Source organism: Grampus griseus (genome assembly GCF_964374135.1).
Source record: "Grampus griseus genome assembly, chromosome: 12".
NCBI classification, from domain to species: Eukaryota; Metazoa; Chordata; class Mammalia; order Artiodactyla; family Delphinidae; genus Grampus; species Grampus griseus.
The window spans coordinates 71,327,038-71,346,867 of NC_139006.1; the positions used below are offsets into that span (position 1 = coordinate 71,327,038).

A 19,830-nucleotide genomic window follows, 5' to 3' on the forward strand; every position below is an offset into this window, starting at 1 on the left:
CTCAATTTCATTTTGACTCTTAATTCCCGCTCTCTCACCACATCCAACTAGAACAAAAACTTAACATTCTCTACTCCTCTGCCTACATCAGAAATTGTACCAAATTTCTGGGTTTCGGTTGGGAGTGGGGCTTTGGAGTGCAGCTCTCTAAAATCACTCTCTCTGTCTGCTTACTCTCTGCGGGTCGAGCCCTCCCTGCGTCATGTGACCACTTCAGCAAGCAGGACATTTGGCTGAGGCTGCCTATGGACCCAACTGCCTGGATACACCAAGGTTAGGGTCAGGGTTAGGGAACGGGTACGGTTTAGGGTACAGGTTAGGGTACGACAACGGTTAGGGTTAGGGTTAGGGAACGTGTTAGGATACGGGTTAGTGTTAGGGTACAGGTTAGGATTAGGGTACGGGTTAGGGTAAGGGTTAGCGTTAGGGTTAGGGTTACGGTTAGGTTTAGGGAACGGGTACGGTTTAGGGTACAGGTTAGGGTATGACAATGGTTTAGGGTTAGCCTACGTGTTAGGGTACGGGTTAATGTTAGTGTACGGGTTAGGATTAGGATATGTGTTAGGGTAAGGCTTCAGGTAAGGGTTAGGGTTAGGGTTAGGGAATGGGTACAGTTTAGGATACAGGTTAGAGTATGACAACAATTTAGGGTTAGCATACGTGTTAGGGTATGGGTTAGTGTTAGTGTACGGGTTAGGATTAGGGTACGGGTTAGGGTAAGGCTTCGGGTAAGGGTTAGGGTTAGAGTTAGAGTTAGGGTTAGGGTTAGGGAACGGGTATGGTTTAGGGTACAGCTTAGGGTACGACAACGGTTTAGGGTTAGCGTACGTGTTAGGGTATGGGTTAGAGTTAGTGTACGAGTTAGGTTTAGGGTACGGGTTAGGGTAAGGCTTTGGGTAAGGGTTAGGGTTAGGGATAGGGTCAGGGTTAGGGAACGGTATGGTTTAAGGTACAGGTTAGGGTACGACAATGGTTTAGGGTTAGCGTACGTGTTAGGGTACGGGTTAGTGTTAGTGTACGGGTTAGGATTAGGGTACGGGGTAGGGTAAGGCTTCGGGTAAGGGTTAGGGTTAGGGAACGGGGACGGTTTAGGGTACAGGTTACAGTATGACAACGGTTTAGTGTTAGGGTACGTGTTAGGGTACGGGTTAGTGTTAGTGTACGGATTAGCAGTAGGGTATGGGTGAGGGTAAATCTTCGGGTAAGGGTTAGGGTTAGGGTTAATGTTAGGCTTAGGCTTAGGGAATGGGTATGGTTTAGGGTACAGATTAGGGTACGACAACAGTTTAGAGTTAGCGTACGTGTTAGGTTACATGTTAGTGTTAGTGTACGGGTTACAATATATTTAGGAAAAGCCCCATTCTATGTATTGGTCAAAATTTTTCAATGGCTTTTCATTGCCTTTAGAATAAAGTCCAGAAAGCTTATAAGGGCAATGAAGGCTTCTTGTCATCTGAACTTATTCTATTTCTTTCCAGGTTATTTTTTATTACTGGGTCTAGGCCCACTCTGATAAAGACTATATCAACCTAAGAGAGAGCTCCAGGGCAAAGACTGCCTGTTGAAGGAGTCCTTCATGGGGCAGAAATAGCTGAGTCCTAATATCACATTTTCTCGTTGTGTACATCTACTTTATGTCCTCTGTACTTCCCCTAAATTTAACTTTCTCTTTATTGTATATACTCATGTTTTACATTTCAATACTAGCAACAAAGGTGTTTTCCTTTCCCAGTTTTCCTATTCTAAATCCTACCCATTTTTCTAGACTTCCATAAAATCAAATGTGATTATCCCTCCTCACCACAACCTAGAAGCAATTTACCTTTCTCCACTATTTCTGCTTCTTATTATTTTTTTTTTAAAAAATACATACTCTTTTGCTACTGGTCTCCCTTTTTAAAAAATTAATTAATTAGTTTATTTATTTTTGGCTGCATCGGGTCTTAGCTGCAGCACTTGGGATTCTTCATTGCGGTGTGTGGGCTTAGTTGCCCTGTGGCATGTGGGATCTTAGTTCCCTGACCAGGGATTGAACTAGCATCCCCTGCACTGGAAGGTGGATTCTTAACCACTGGACCACCAGGGAAGTCCCTCTCTGCTACTTCTTATGTTGTGTATTGGCAGCACTATATTACAGCCATATATTGAAACCTTGGTGGACATCTGTCATTCACTTTAGCTGCCCAGCATCCAAACACCTTCTGATGTTTAGGGAATTCCCTATTTTATGGGAAGCAGAGCCTGCCTTCCTCTGTAGAAATTAAACCTGCCAAATTCTTGCTTTCTCATCTTGCTTTTCAGTTAGGGTTCAATAAATATTATGTTGAATCAAAATTTTTGATTATTTAAATGTTTTAAGATTTTGTGTAATTCCTCCAGGGTTATGGTTAGGTTAGAGTATAATATTGAAACGATTAGCATGCTGAAGGCAAAAATCTTAATTTACAGGAAGATTAAATGTGTAAAACATATATATGTGTGTATAAAAATGTGTGAATTTTTCTGAACTCATTAATATTTGAAAATTTATTTTAGTCTTGTGGCTTAGGAGATACACACATATATAGACTTTGGCAATAAATTTTGCAAACTTGGTGGAGAGGGGCCAGAATGTTAATAGTCTGAAAGCTTCTCATTAATGTTCCAATTAACCTTTGTATTCCTAGGAAGGTATTTGAAACATAATGTGTTCAATTAATATTTTTTGAATAAAAGAGTCAACTTTATCTAGGAAAGAGAACTGATAGATTTACTTTATAAACCAAACAAGCTTTAATGTAGCCTAAGATTATCCTTTGGTAAGCACTCTGTGCTTCCTATATTTCCAAAAAGTCCTTATAAAGTGTAAAGGGGATTATGAATTAAACAGCTTAAATGTATTCATCATCACAACAGATAGAGTAAGTATACTGGACCCAGCTGGCAGAGGAATTAATTTCTTCTAGTTAACAGCATTTCCCTCTTCCCTGATGTGATTGCCAGGCAGTTAGTCAAAAGTAAAAGAAAATCACAGAATTCCAATTTTCAGTATAAGACAATTTCAGAATTATTGATTTTCAAGTGTTCCATTGACAACACTCCCTTGGTCAATATTATGATTTAGTTTTTCTCATTATGGTGACAGCAGAGCTGGTCTCTACAAATTGACAGCAACAGCATATAAGAAACAACACCTGAGACCTAGAGGATGCTAAATGGCCTAGTGAAGGAAAGGGAGGTATGCCATCTAGGACACTGATGGGTCTGTAATGTGTTGCTGGAAGGAGGATGTCTAAGATGAGGAGAAGGGAGGGGGAAGTTTGCCATTAGCAGCAGTAAACAAAAAGAACAAAGAGTCTCTCTAATCATCCAGTTATACAAAGGGTTAAGTTGCAACCCACTGTAGCTGCCCACAAACGGTGCACATTGAGGGGAATTCAGAATGGAGAAAAATAGGATAAAGTATTCCGTTTTGGATATACGGGCCCCTAGGTAGTTAACATGCATACCTAAGGAAGAATTTCACTGACACCCAGACTCTTGCATCTTCCCATACTTAGAAAAGCACTAAAATCATTAACTTGAGATTATCGGGGGTGTGTGTGCCTGTGTGTGCATGTGTGTGTGTGTTTAGCAGTAATCTTTTTACCAAGATGTATGTTTAACTACATGTATTCCCAGCCAAAAAATTTATATATAGATATGTATATATATATATATACACACACATACATATATGCACTTCTTCCCTTCTTCTTTGGAGCAGTCCCCTCAGAGTTACACAGAGGTTGTTTCCTGGACTACAGTCCTCAGTCCTGTCCATGAATAAAACTTAACTCACAACTTTTACGTTGTGCTTTTTTCTTCCAGTTGACAGTTTTGGTGACCACAAAGGGTCCTAGAGCTGACTTCTCTCCTTTGCCTAAACTCTACAAGGGTCTGAAGCCTTGCTACCAGCAAGGGCCCCTTGTGCCTGTTCACCTCTTAGGTGAGTCCACATGATTCGGTGAGTTTCTCCTGGTCTTGGATTTCCTGTCTTGGTTGATGATCCTGATTCTTCTTCTGTGGTGTATAAACTCCACATTATGAGCTAATAGTTTCCCTGAACTTAAGGTAGTTCAGGAAGGAGGTACCTTGAATTCTAAGTTGAAAGACACTGGGAAGATTTTGCTCAGTTGAAAGACACTGAGGGGATTGCTCAGTTGAAAGACACTGGGGAGGTTTGGATTGGGTGATTAGGTAGGAGACTGGTCTATTCTTTTCCTTGAATTGGTTACTTTAACAGAATTTGTTGGAATAAAAGTGAAGATACCATATGAGAGCTTTCAGTTCTGAAGATAAGGGACAGAACTCCTCCTGGCCAGTTTACATCTTTCTCAGGCAACTGGGAAACTTGCGGGAGTGGTAGAAGCAAGTCTTCATATAGTGCAGCTGTCCCATAGTGAAACCCATTTATTAATTTAAAGAAACTTGGTTGTCTGGGGATGCACACATAGGTCTGGCCATCCAGTGCTCTGAGCACCCATGGCAGTTTTCTACTACAGGAGGGAGAAACCAAGACATGTAAAAGAGCTGAAACAATTCTAGGTTCACACCTAGAGGTATTAAGCTCACAAACAGCACAATGACCCATTACACAGCTTTCAATAGTAATTTTATCCAAACCTGACATAGGGAACAAAGCTTTGAAAACAGAAAAAAGAGGGGTGACAGATTGCCAACCTCCAACTAACAACCCAGAAAAAAATTACACTGAGATAACCAACCAGAAATTGCTTGGGGGCAACAGTTAAGCCAATTAATCAAGTTAAAGATAGACAAAAAGCCTGGTTCCCTTAGCTTGACCCCTCACTGTGGACCCCAAAAACCTTTTATACAAAAATAGATAAAATGGCTGGGGGTTAAAAAAGGAAAATTTCTGGGACTCCTTGTAAGACCAAGGAGTCATGGAGTCCTAATGGAGACTAAGGTTAAAGGTATAAGAGTTGATAGATGGGACTTCCCTGGTGGCACAGTGGTTAAGAATCTGCCAGTCAATGCAGGGGACATGGGTTCAATCCCTGGTCTGGAAGATCCCACATGCCGCGGAGCAACTAAGCCCGTGCACCACAACTACTGAGCCTGTGCTCTAGAGCTTGTGAGCCACAACTACTGAAGCCCGCACAACCTAGAGCCCGTGCTCTGCAACAAAGAGTTGCCACAACTAGAGAAAGCCAGAGCGCAGCAACGAAGACCCAACGCAGCCAAAAAAAATTAAAAAGATTAAAAAATAAAATTCAAACTGCTGGAAAGGCTCCCTCACCCAAAATCTAATTCAAAGCCTCCTTAAGGTTTTGCCAAGGATGAATGCAAATCTTAAAAGTCTTTTCTGGGAATTCCCTCGTGGTCCAGTGGTTGGAACTCTGCGCTTTCACTGCTGAGGGTGCAGGTTCAATCCCTTGTCAGGGAACTAAGATCCCATAAGCTGCACAGAACGGCCAAAAATAAAAAAAGTCTTTTCTGCAAGTAGCAAAAAGCCTTAGCCATTTGAGCTGATAAACTTAACTTATTCCACTGTTATTTATAAACTGTAAGTTTTATATTGTAATACATGTTTCTTGACTAAGTTTTAAAATGAAGCTGTGAGATCTCTGGTTACAGCTGTTTATCTGTCTCTACCTCCAGATGGTATTACCAAATCAATTTGTTAAAGAGCTCTATTTAATTTACTTAAAAGTAGATGTTTATAAATTAAATATTTCTAAATGTTATACCAACTAACCTAAATGAATTTCAACTTTATGTGATCTGGGAGATATTCAATATTAAATTAATATTCAGTATTAAAGATTAAGCTTATTGGTTTAATTAATACAGACATGTCTTACTTGTAATGAACCTAGGTTTACTAAAAGTTTTCAAATATTATCTCTGTTATGAAATTTATTGCAAGGAGAATAGCTTGGGATAAGGGCTGACTTGGTCTAATATCTCATGAAATTTTCATGCATAAGCTAAACATAATTGTTGGGAACAAGTAAATTAAATAGATATAAATGGGGTAAGAGCTTTTAGGTGAACTCTTTAAAAGTAATTTTGTTTTATGGCATTGTGTACAGGGAATGTTGCCTGCCATTCCAGTAAATAAAGAATGTGGCTTGCCATTCCAGTAAACAAGGTTCAAGTCATCAGCCACTGTAGCCCCTCGAACCCCTCCCCCCCAAATGGTGCACCCTGAGGGGAATCCAGGATAGAGAAAGACAAGGAGCATTATTTGCTTTGGATACTGGCACTAGATAGTTAAGATGCATATCTAAGGAATAATTTCAATGAGCCCAGATTCTTGCATCTTCCCATAGATAGAAAAGCACTAAAATCATTAACCTGAGGTGCCTATTTTTGTGATTAGCTGTAATTTTTTGATGTTTGACTATGTGTGTTTTTTTTTTTTTCCCTCTAGCAAAAGACTCTTATATATCCTGGCTCTTTTCTTACTTCTTTGGAGCAGTTTCTCAGAGCTATTTGAGAGGTTTCCCCTGGGCTAGAGTCCTCAACAAGGTCCCCAAATAAAATATAACTTGCAACTTTTAGGTTGTTTTTTCTTCAGTCAACAGTATGTCTACTTAAAAATACCTTCTCCAGATTTTTGGTAACTTGAAACCTTAAAGTTTAGCTAAGTTCAGTTAAATGATAGAAGTTTATTAAATATATAGATGATTACCAAGTAAAATAAGATACTGAAACATTAATTACTGAACATAGGCTTCCTTTTACAGAGAAACTAAAGATATTCAGGACTGTTTTTGTTTGTTTGTTTTATGGCCGCACTGCGCAGCATGCGGGCCCTTAGTTCCCTGACCAAGGATTGAACCCATGCCCCCTGCATTGGGAGGGTGGAGTCTTAACCACTGGACCACTAGGGAAGTCCCAGGGCTATTAATAAGTATGTTTGGTGCTGCACTGAGAAATTTTCTATAAAAATTTTTTTTTAGAAATCACAAATAGTAATTGTAAGTTTGCCAATCTATAGAATGCGAATGTAAAAGACAATTCATAATCACTTATTTCTTAATTTTCGCTACAAATTAAAGTTTTTAAAGGTTAAGAACTCTAATGTCTAATTAATTAAATTAATAAGGAAAACATCTTCAGATGCAAGGAAAAAAGATATAAAGAATAGAAATGCATTTTGTTAAGGGAAAAGAAAGTGATTTTGTCTTAAATCTGGTTATTTCTAAATGGGGGGAAAAGGGACGGACAAATAAAGACATAAAACATTGTAAAAGGTTTGTGAGAAAGAAGGAATCTTTAGAAAGTAATTCTATGTGGTCAGGACTGGCTAAGAGTAGAATAAATTTAAGTATGTAAATAAATTTTAATAATAAAGGTAAGGTGGTGCAAAACTAGAATTTGATTTTCTCTCTTTGTTAAAAAGAAAAAAATTTCTTAAAATATTGATCTGCTTTTTGATAACATATTGAAAAAAGTTTCTTTGCCTTTTAAGTGATGTTAACTTTCTGTATTTTGCCTTTAAAATCTTTTATTGTCACTTTGGTTAACTGAATAAGTATTGTTTCACAGTGAACTATGATTCTACTTGACAAGCTTCCCCAAATCAAATTCTAAATGAATTTCTTTTGATCTCTAGCTCACTTTGGGATGCTTCAGAGGGCTCCTGAAACATCTCAAAGGGAGATACTACATAATTAGGGCATATTTGGTATGTTAAATTATATAGGACACATTGTCAAATAGTGATGATAAATCTACTTAGTTTATATTGTGTGGATAAGTGTTATTATATGAAATTACTAAAATTTGGATATGTCCTGGTATGTTATCAATCATAAATCTAGTTATTATCTTAATGTATTGTGTCTCACAGAAATAACCAAATTTCCCTGTCAATTGTATTGTAATTAGATCTTTAACCATGCCATTTTCACTCTTCTGTCATTTATAGACAGTTGTTGTTTTACTCTGATGATTTACAAGACTGAAGATCTTCAGGAAGATTCATAAAAAGGACTTTTTGACACATATAGGTTTCTGATAATTTTTAGATTATACCACTGAACTGAGTAAGAAATAACAAAACTGTAATGGAAAACCTGATGGCTTGTGAAACTACTAACAAAAGACCTAAATCAACAAGAATTAATTACATGTGACTGAATGAACTGATGAGTAAAATTTACAATTTTACGACTTTTTCTCTTAAATATTACTGGCTCTTACTATTTTTTTTCCAGATAAGAGTAAAACTTTCCTCTTATGCCAACTATGATGAGCAGCAAGTTGATAAATTATACCTTTGGAAATGAAGATAAGACATTTATCCTTTTCTCTCTACCTGATCTTTCCAGAATTTGGCTTCTCTACCTGGCTCCCCTCTGGATTTGTTGGCTTATTGCGATCCTGATTACAACTAGTTATACTAATCAGTGTTTTAATTTTTTCTCTTTGTTGTTTTCAGACGTTTTGTGTCTCTCGCTGCTATACTATGACCTTATTAATGCTACTACCTATATTACTTATATCCTATTTTATAAGATAGTTGTTCCTTGTTGTTCCATTACTTTATGTGTAACCAGATCTCTGACAAAACAAATGATGGCTAATTGTCGTGAGGCAATTGATCACATATATAGCTCTATACAAAATTACCTATAATAGTACAACTCTAGTTATAGGAAAAAGCAACAAGGGAGAAACAATTCCTGGATCATAATAGACTAGTAAAAAACATAATCCAGAGAATTTTTAGGTTATTAACAGGGCCTAATCCAGATATAGCATTTGAATAGCCTTTCAACAAAATCCTTGCCTGACCCAGGAATGAGCATTCCTAGTGCTGTGGGACAAATTGGTCACAAAATGCCTCCCAAAACATGGTCAACTTTATGACCAAAAGGAGGGAATATCTAAACAAAAAGAAGAGTCTTGGGGCTTCCCTGGTGGCGCAGTGGTTGAGAGTCCGCCTGCCGATGCAGGGGACACGGGTTTGTGCCCCGCTCCGGGAAGATCCCACATGCTGCGGAGCAGCTGGGCCCGTGGGCCATGGCCGCTGAGCCTGCGCGTCCGGAGCCTGTGCTCCGCAATGGGAGAGGCCACAACAGTGAGAGGCCCGCGTACCGGAAAAAAAAAAAAAAAAAAAAAAAAGAAGAGTCTTGCTCATCATCCAGTTATATTAAGGGTTACTATAACCCACTGCCCTGAGGGGAATTCAGAGTGGAGAAAAATAGGATGGAGCATTCTGTGCTTTGGATGTATGGCCCCTAAATAATAAAGATGCATTTCTAAGGAAGATTCTTGCATCTTCCCATACATAGAAAAGCACTAAAATCATTAACTTGAGATACCTTTGTGTGTGTGTGTGTGTGTGTGCGTGTGTGTGTGATTAGCAATAACCTTTTAGGAAGATGTATGCTTGACCCGTGTATTCCCCAGACAAGGTGCACTCAGCCACCCCTCCACCCCCTGTCCCCCGCCCCCCTCGCTGCATAGCTTGCGAGATCTTAGGCTTGTGCGGTCTTAGTTCCCTGACCAGGGATTGAACCTGGGTTATTGCAGTGAAAGCACCGAGTCCTAACCACTGGACCGCCCGGGAAGTCCCCAAAATTTCATTCTTATAAACGCTACTCCCCAACCTCTTAGGAGCAGTCCCCTCAGAGCTACTGAGAGGCTATTTCCAGGTCTATAGTCCTCATAAGTTCCTTGAATGAAACTTAACTCACAATTTCTACGTTGTGCATAGAGCAGGAATAACAAAACATTCCTTTTGTTGGTTTTTGACCAAACCAACACTTAGCTCTCTTTTGGTAAATTAACAAAGAAATGATCCAGTCTGAAGGAGTTGTTTCTCTGTTCTGATGCCTTAATTGGCTGCTTCAGGGCCCATCCAAGAGGACTTTGCTAATCAAGGTGTGATCCAAGGACCAGCAGGAATGGGCATTACCTGGGAGCTTGTTAGAATGGGAGAATCTCAGACCCCACTCCAGACCTACGGAATCAGAAACTTCATTTCAACAAGCTCCCCAGGTGATTCATACACACAGTAACTTCTGAGGACTGCAATAGAATTCTTACTTGTCCTATAAACCCATTAGTGAGATTACAAAGGAAAAACAAAGCCAGGGAATGAATATATTGTCTATCTTTTTAACACAACTGACTGTTGGTCACCAGCATAGCACGAGTTTTTTCCTTGGTTACCATTCATTCATTCACTCATTCACCAAATATTTGGGAGGCAGATAAGCAAGCATAATAAGTAATTAACATCTATTGAGCTTGTTTAACCTTCTAGACATCCACGAGGTTATTATGCCTATTTCGTATGTGGGGATATTGAAGAGAAAAAGCAAGATGCCCCAGATGACACTAACAGTGTGCAGTGGAGGAACCGGGATCCGAATACATGCCTCTCTGAATGCAGAACTTACGTCCACCACTCTTTGCCGCCCACACGAGTGTACATTCATTCTCTCCCCTGTACAGGAATGTTGCACAAGGTCAGACTTTCCCTAGTTAAGTAGCCGAGTTCCTCCTCTGGCCCTGTGCATCGGGGCCAACAGCCAAGATCGGGGTCAGAGGAAAACAGTAACCAAGTCCCAGAGCTAACACTTTCCAGGAGTCTGGACCGAGTCTCGGGAGCAGAAGACTAAATCTGCAACATCCTGGTCACAGGGCAACATCCTGGTCACAGGACACAAACACCTAGACTTGCCATTTCATCCATCCCTCCATCTTGGTCCTCCCAGCATGGGACTCCGAGGCGAGAAGAAAGCCTAGACAAGCCTTCCCATAACAAACATGGCTGCCATACACTCCCTGCCCACAGCTGACATGGTAGCCTCCGTTTGGTCTCCATGGTAACGCAGGCCGCTCTTTTCGAGCCGGCCTAGGCCAGGCTTGTAGGGAAATGAGGGGAGTTTCCCTCCCCCTCATTTTTGCGACAGTTGCCGGGAAAGTCACGGCAGTTGGCTGGTGTCAGCTGATTTACTGCAGCGGCGGTGGCGGTGGCGGCGGCAACGGCAGCTTGCAGCCTCTCTGGAGAGACGGAGGCTGGGCTGGGGTTACTGTTCAAAGTTTTCCCACGAGGATTTGCCCACCCCACCTCCTCTCTGGATACGTCCTCGCCTTGTCCTCGTTGCCAGGACGCCTGCAGGTGGTGGGACAGAAAACATCGAGGCATAAGATGAAGCTGTGACAGGTAAAGGGCTTTCGAGCTTCCCCGGGGCGGGGGGGACCCCAGCGCGGAATGTGCCCTTAACGTGAAGGTCAGAGGCCGGGGTTCAAGGGTCACAGCTCCGCTCCAACTGGGGGCGGTGCCAGCTGTCAGAGCGCAGCTGCTGGAAGCTCTGGTCTGTGCGGCGCCTGCAGGTTCAGGCCCACGACTAGGCTCCTGTGCCTGGAGCGTGGGTCCTGCCAGGGGTCTCTGGGACTCCTTGGCCTAGTGAGTGACATTTGCTACTGGTGACACTGGCTTTGGTCTTGAGACGGGACTGCCTTGCCCGCAGTGGCAATCTAAACGGGGTGAGATGCTTAATGTTGATGGGTGGGTGGTTCTTAACAGTGCTTTTGGGAAATGCTGTGCTTGCTTTTGGGGTACACATAGCCTCTCCTGGTGCTCTTTAGTTTGCCCTTGCCTAAGGTACTGAGACGTCTGTTAGTACACCTGCCCACTCTCATCCCTTTGCCCTAAGACTTGGTCTAAGAGGATTCCTGCTATGCCTGCTCCCTTACTAGTGGGTCCCAGCGTTCTGAAACTATATGTTTGGAGTTAGCAATACCCTGCCTTGGATTCAAAAATTGCGTTTTATGTTTTGATTCACTTGCTGTGTCAGTTTCTCAGGTCCTACAATTTGAAACTATGGCAGCTACAGTTGCATCACAGACAGCACTGGAATTGTTGATGCTGCTGATTTAGGGTTCAGTGAGAGCCACAGCTTGCTTTTGCGTTAGCATTTGCCAGGAGCCAAAAAAGGCAAGCTGTGACTCTTTCCGACGTTTATTGTTTAGGGCTTTATGGGCAGGATGTCAAGAATTGCCTGTTATATGAGAGAAATTGATTGAGTTTTTGAAATATACACACACACTTCTTTATAAGTAATTTGTGACAGTATGGAGGTGGAGGACAGCTTAAAAGTGAAAATAATGTGTTGAAATGCCTTTATTATTTCAAATCGGGCAAACAGAACAGTATAAATACGTAGTAAATGCCTTGTTAATTTCCTTTTTTTAAAAAATGTATTTTATTAAGGGACTTCCCTGGTGGTCCAATGGTTAAGACTCCCTGTTTCCACTGGAGGGGGCGCGGGTTCGATCCCTGGTCGGGGAACTAAGGTCCTGCATGCCGCGCGGTGTGACCAGAAAAAAAAAAATTTTTTTTATTGAAGTACAGTTGATTTATAATGTTGTGTTAGTTTCTGGTGTACAGCAAAGTGATTCAGTTGTACATATATATAATAGTTTGCATTTGCTAATCCCAAATTCCCAATCTATCCCTCCCCCCCCACTCTCCCTCTGTGCAATCACAAGTCTATTCTCTATGTTTGTGAGTCTGTATCTGCTTTGTAGATAAGTTCATTTGTGTCATATTTTAGATTCCACACATGCCTTGTTAATTTTCAGAGATTATTGTGAGAAATTCATTTAAGTGTCTATATTTTAAATTTTGTTAATTTTCAGAGATTGTTAATTTTCAGAGATTATTGTGAGAAATTCATTTAAGTGTCTATCTTTATTTTAAAAATACTTCAAACCCTACTTAACAGCAAGACCGGAGTGTACACTTTGTTTTTTCTTATTGCCACCTGTAGCTAAATTTTAAAAGATCTTGATAATTGGATAACTCAAAGGGACTGGGCTTTGCCTTGTTTGAATACCACTGTGGGAACTTAAATTTTGAGATAGTTAGCCTTTTCTTTTTTTTTTTTTTTAATAGGGGGGAATACCAACCTTTATTTACACTTGGGTTCAAGTTCAGAGCCTTCTTAGTATAGCGAAGTGGTAAAAAGCACAGATCCTGGGACTAAGGTTCATATTCCAACACAGAATAATAAGTAAGTGATAACTGGCAAATGTTACCCACAGTCTCTTCAGTAAAGTGGGGAGAGCATCACCCCAGCTTCTAGCAGCTATCATGGCTGCCTCTGCCCCAGTGTCCACCCTGGGTACTCCACCTCGGAGGCAGGTCAGCTAAGAGAGTGTGGGCTCTGCAGGTCTCAGCTCAGAGATTAGGGTGGGACTCAGTGAGTTACTGAACCTCGGAGGTAGCCCCTCACTCCAAGACATTTCACCAAAGGCAAGAAACAGGAACGTGGACTGGTTCAAGGACTGAGTGAGATCTTACAATTTCCTTTGGTTTTCATTTGGATATAAGCAGTGTTTTGAGGCAGAGGAAGCGAGGTGGTCTATCTGTGTGACAGGCTTAGCATCGCAGACTCTAAAGGTAGCGAGCTGGTTTTGTGCCTTTGCCATCGGAAGGTAGGGTGACATTTAGCCTTAGTGGTGTCCTCTATGTTAGGTGAGTCCTTAAAGTTTGTTTTGTACCTCAAATGCAGAGGATTGAGTTAATTTCTTCAATTCAGTCATCATCATTGGGCTGTTCAACGTGTATCTCCGGTTTTTTTCCATTCACTGTCTTTTACATCCGGTTTCCACTCCCTCCCCTTGCCCACCAACCCGTAGACAACCATTCTGACATGTAGGATGTGTATCCTTCTGTTGGTATGTTATTAAATGTGTGTTGTTTTGGGTGCCCACATTTTATATAAATTTATTTAATTATTTGTTTATTTTATTTTTGGCTACATTGGGTCTTTGTTGCTGCGCCAGGGCCCTCTCCGCCGCGGCGAGCGGGGGGTGGGGGGGCTGCTCTTCATTGCGGTGCACGGGGCTTCTCATTGCGGTGGCCTTTCCTGCTGTGAAGCGTGGGCTCCATGTGCGTGGGCCTCAGTAGTTGTGGCTCGCAGCCTCTAGAGCACAGACTCAGCAGTTCTGTCGCACGGGCCTAGTGGCTCTGCGGCATGTGGGACCGTCCCGGACCAGGGCTTGAACCTGTGTCCCCTGCACTGGCAGACCGACTCCCAACTACTGCACCACCAGGGAAGTCCCCCTGGGCACCCAAATTTTAAATTTATAGAGATGATATCATGCATGATCTCATTAAAGTTTTTTCGCTCCCTACTCTCTACTATTTAAGGATCTATTTGTGTTGCTGTCCATTGCTTCTAACTGATACACAGTACTTCAGAATTTCCATCTACTACAGTTTACATGCCAACTGTCCTATTTGTGGATACCCATGTAACGTTCATTTTCCTACCACTGTAGGCAATACTGTGATAAACATAACTTTTAGACCTCTGTGATGCTTTCTTTGAGATACATATCCAGCAATGTGATTTCTGGATCATAGGGTTTTCATATATTTTATTGAAGGATTGCCAGATTGTGTTCCAGAACAAGCTGCTGTGGTCTCTACACCTGCAGGTGGTTCAGGAAAGTTTCTGTATCCTTGTAACCCCACCAATGCTTAGTGTTATCCAGCCCTCTGCTTTTTCCAGACGAATGGATGCAAAGTGAAATCTCATTTTAAATTACATTTCACTATTACTCATGAGTTTGAGCCTTTCTTCATGGGCATTTTATCTTTTTGGGTTTTCCCTTTTGTAAAATTGTTTATTCCTTTACCCATTTTTATTCTGAGGTTTCACGCCTTGTTGACCTTCACAAGCTCCTTGTATTTCCTAGATACGAGTCCTTTAAATATTGTATCTGTTCCTATTCTGTCATTTGTCTATAACTTTTTTTTATGATGTCCTTCATTGAACAGAAATTTTCTACTTGATATAATCAAATTAAAAGTTTTTTGCCTATGGTTTGTGTTTTGGGGGTTTTGTTTAAGAAATCTTTCCCCAGTTCTGTGTCACAGTTACCTATTTTATGTACTACTAACTTTATAGTTTTCCTTTAAATTTATAGGTATTGAATACATCCAGAGTGTCTTTTTACATGTCACAAGGCAGAGATCCAGTTTATTTTCCATATAGTGTGCCAGTTTTCCTAGTGTCATTCTCTCCTTTTCCCGCAGATAAGGGGTACCACACTTACTGTATATTAACCTCTCATAGAAGCTCTGAAAACTGCCTTCTGTTCCTTTGGCTTATTTGTTTGCTCTTGCTCTAATATCATGCTGTTTTAGTACTGTGGCTTTGTATGGTTATTTTTTCCTACATGAGTAAGTTTTCCTATTTATTTTGTTTTAGCTTTATTTTGAAATAATTATAGATTAAAGAAGTTGCAAAACTAGTACAGAGAGGTCTGGGTTCCCCAATGGTTACATTTCATATAACTTCACCCAATTTCCCTCAACTGTTACATTTTATACAACTATGGTGAAATAGCAAAACCAAGAAATTGACATTGGTACAATACCTGTATATAGTTCTATGCCATTTTATCACCTGTGTGGGTAGATACCTGTAACTACCACTGCAGTCAAGATACAGAACTACTCTATCACCACTAAGACCTCCTTTGTGCCACCCCTTTCAAGTCAGTTCCGTCTCCCTTCCTCTATTATCTCTAACCCCTGTTCACTAGTCAATTTTCCATCTATACTTTGATCATTACAGGTGTGCTGTATAAATGGAATTAGACAGCATGTGACTTTTTGAGATTGAGACTCATCTGAATTGTTGGGTGAGACAATTTTTGAGACTCATCTAAACAGTTGTGTAATTTGGGTAGTATTCCATGGTATGTATGTACCACAGTTTGTTTAAACATTCACTGGGACATTGGGGCTGTTTTCAGTTTTTTGCTATTACAAATAAAGCTGCCTATGGACATGCTTGTACAGTTTTTTTTTTGTGGATATATTTTTTCACGTCTTCTGGGATAAATGCCTAGGAATGTGATTGCTAGGTGGTATGGTGAGTGTACGTTTAGCTTTTGAAGAACTTGCCAAACTGTTTTCCAGAGTGGCTGCACCATTGTACATTCCCACCAGCAATGTATGAGAGATTGAGTTTCTTTGCATCCTCGCCAGCATTTGGTAATTGTCACTATAATTCACTGTGGTCTTAATCTATGTTTCCCAAATGGCTAATGATGTTAAATTTCTGGTAAGGCAAGTTTTCCATTCTTTTTCCATTTTCAAAGTTGGCTTAGCTATTTGTGGATTTTTATTCTTTTCTATATATTTTGGAGCTAGAGTTTCTAAAGACAGCACAACTAAAATTTTGATTTAGTATGCATTGAATTTATATGTTTATTTTGGGGACAATTGACATTTTTATAATACTAGATCACCCTATCCAAGAGCATGGAATGGCTTTCCATTTATGACTGAGCAGGAAGAAATTCTTTGCAGTTTTAAAAAATATCGTGAATAGATACTAATTTAAAGTACATTATTGCTGATAGAAGAAAATGCTACTGATTTTCATATATTGATATTCTACCTTTGTGTGTGTGTGTTCTACTAGACAGAGATCAAAATCCATAGTATAAATCTTGAAATAGTTTTGGTACTTGTAGAGTTAGGCCTGGAACTAGGTAGTGCTTTTATTCCTGGTTTATCTGTTACATTTCTCTGTGACACTGTTTTGTTTGTTGCGATGGATAAACTCAATGATTAGAGTATGGGGGTTTATAGGTTCTAGTCCCATTTTGTCCATTCATTGTTGCACTTTACAGAGAGTTCGTAATCTTACATATATGCATGCCAGTGATCGTGGGCAAAACCAACTGAGAGCTTATGTATGGCTCAGTGAGATCCTGTCATCAATAAGAGGATACCTTACCTTTCTACTTATAGATACTATGATTGTGATGTTAACTTAGAATTCGAACTCTGTGCACATTCGTTTGCCTTGATCTGTATCTGATACTTAAAGCCACTTTGCTGATAAGAGCACAAAAGCTATTATTGGAAGAAGTCCTACACCATGACTGCATTCAGAAAGTCCTGTCCAAGTGGAATTTTTTTGTTTTCTATTAAGTAACATATACACGATATTCATAAAATAGTAAATATTCTAAATAAAATTAGGCATCTTTTCCAAAATGTGTTGGTGATGTTTAATGAAAAGGTAGGTTTTTTTGGGCTGATGGTTTCTTGTGTTAGTAGTCGTCAAAAAATGTTGGAACAATAAAGTGTTAGGGCCCTGGTCAGTTCAGGGCGGAGAAAATTTCTGAAGTACTGGGAGTTATTCTGTAGGCTCTTGTAGAATAGAAAACTACTGGAAAGACGTGGCTTTTTAACCACTGCCTCCCATTCAGTTAGCAATTGTAATTTATGACCCTTCAAACTCACTGAAAACATTTTACTAGTGTTTTGCACATACATATTTCTCTCTGAATGTTGGTAGTTAGTATATGTCAATGATAACAGATTGATAGAATGTGCCAGTTACCTTCTGTTCTCACATTCAAGTTGTTTATTTGGCTGTCTTCCTTAAGGGCTCTTCTTTTTTCTAAACATTTCAAATACAAACAAACAGTAAAAAACCACCATTAATGGGAATGAAAAGTTCGCTCTAATGCAATATCAGTTTACTTAGTTTGAAACAGTTTTGTGATTCCCCAACAGGCCTTGGTGAGTGTGGTAGCGATTAAAGTAAACCATGTTAGGTGATTTGCTGCATAGGTCCTAAGACATGTCTTGTTGTGTATGTGTCACAGAGTAAAAGAGGCTAGAATATAGGTGCAACCTGCAGCTGGGGAAAAGCAATTAGTACATTAACAGGGAGTTGATTAAGGAGACTTGTGTTAATTGTTGGCACTATTATAGAAAAACTCATTGAAAAGAAACTCTGAAATCCGATGCATGTAAAATCAAGATGTATTTTAATTTATTGATGGGTACAACATTTTTAAAGCCAAGCAAATGAACGTCATTCATTACTTTGTTCAGTTATTCAGTAAATATTTGGGTACCTCATATGTGGCAGAAATTCTAGGCGCTGGGAATACAGTATAGAACAAAACAAAAATCATCACCTTCTTGGAGCTTGTGTTATAGTGGCAGATTCAGACAGGCTATAAATAAGTATGACACTTGGTATGTTAAATGACTGTAAGTGCTCTGGAGAAGTATAATAAAATACCATGGGAGTGGTGGAGTTTGCAATTTATGCTGGTCAGGAAAGGCCTCACTGAGAAGATGACATTTTAGCAGAGACCTAAAGTGGTTGAAGGAGCTCTAAAGATGGACTTGCCATTACTTGAGATGCGGAAGACTGTGGGAGGGGCAGATTTGGGGAAGAAGACCAGAGACTCACTTTTGAACATGTCAAGTTTGAGAAGCTTATTAGCTATCCAGACGGAAATGTTGAGTAGGAAACTGCATATGTGGAATCAGAAGAGAGCCACCAGCTAGAAATTGGGAAATTGTTAATGTATAGCTGGTATTTAAAGCTGCGAGGCTTGGTGAGATCACTGAGGGAGGGAGGGAGGGAGTATTGCCAGAGGAGAGAAGTCCAAGGACTAAGCTCTGGGTATGCCAATATTTAAAGGTCAGAAAATGAGGAAAAATAGAGACTAAAGCCATGGACTTTAGCCTGCTACTAAAGGTAGCAGGAAAGTGTGAAGACTTGGGGGCCAAGTGAAAAAGTGTTTCAAGGAGGAGGAAGTATGAACTATGCCAAATGCTGTTGGTAGGTCAAGAAAGATGCGGATTATGACTTGACACTGGGTTTAGCAATGGGGAGGTTTTGGTGACCTTGTCAAGAGCATTTGTGTGACAGGTGGAAACTTTTCTATGATCTATGCATTGATATAAGGAGGGGGATAATGTTACAAACGAGGACATTCTGATTTGGAAAGAGGTACATATTTCCTTAAGGTTACAGTTAATAAATGGGGGAGCTGGGTCTGCCCTAGTTAGTGTGACTCTCAAATCTTCATACTTACTCAACACAGCTTACTGATCCCCATATTGTGACAGTTCATCTTCTATTTGGGAAAGCATGTTTGTTTTTTCTTCTGGGTATTTTAATTTATGAACAATGAGAAGCTTCAGTGCTCAGTTTAGAGTTTTGATGACAGTGTGAGGGAAAGCAGTAGGAATGGTTGGGGATGGAGGTGAGATTAGAGGTGGTTCGGGAGATAAGGTTGAAGTTGGTTCTACCAGATGGGATCTGTTTACCTAAAATGTAGGGACTTGGTGGGCATAGTTTGCTTTTAGGTTAATCAGTAACTCTTGAAACTGAGGCAGGTTGGTGATGGATAGAGCATAATTAGCTGCAGAAATTTAAAACGTGATTCATATGCCTCAAAATCTATGAATCATTTTTAAAATTGTGATTTATTTTTGACCAGATAGCTCTACAGTTCTTCAAAACCCAGCTCTTGCTTGCTCAGGGCTGTCTTAGCAATGAGAAGTAAGTGTAGTCTTCTGTTGCCATCTGCTCATGCCACATGTTCTTTTGAAACAGAATACTGGAACTTCCTTTAGCAAAGCCATCCTGAAGTGTCAAGTTCACTGGGAGGAGATTTCTTGCCATTCAAATAAGAGAGGATTATCTTGTCAACTTAGCGACAAGCTTGGTGTTCAGAAGGTGGTGTCCCTCACAGCTGTTTAATTCCAGACACCCTTTGTTCTGAGGAAGCAGCTCAGTAATTCCTTCATGCATTTTATGATCTAGCTATCTCATTGCATTATAATAAACAGTCTTCATTACCTGATTCAGTGTTTTCTAAGTCTTCAATGAGTTGATAGCAAAGGCACAAGCACAAAGAAAATTCATAATATTAATGACTACTTCCTTCATCAAACCATGAATTTGACTTGAACACTTTTGACAAATGATGTAGGGATGTTCTGAGAATCTGAATAAACCTTTAAAGATTTCTTTC

The 19,830-nt window shown here is 40.1% G+C and overlaps 1 protein-coding gene across 2 annotated transcripts in view; it reads left to right on the forward strand.

Moving 5' to 3' along the window:
• The first annotated feature begins 10,988 nt into the window (after positions 1-10,988).
• WDR7 (WD repeat domain 7) overlaps positions 10,989-19,830 on the forward strand; it is a 376,910-nt gene continuing 368,068 nt past the window's right edge. For both annotated transcript variants that reach the window (XM_082667902.1, XM_082667904.1), the window contains exon 1: positions 10,989-11,173. The gene's annotated coding sequence lies outside the window, so the exon portion shown is untranslated. The remainder of the gene's footprint in view (positions 11,174-19,830) is intronic.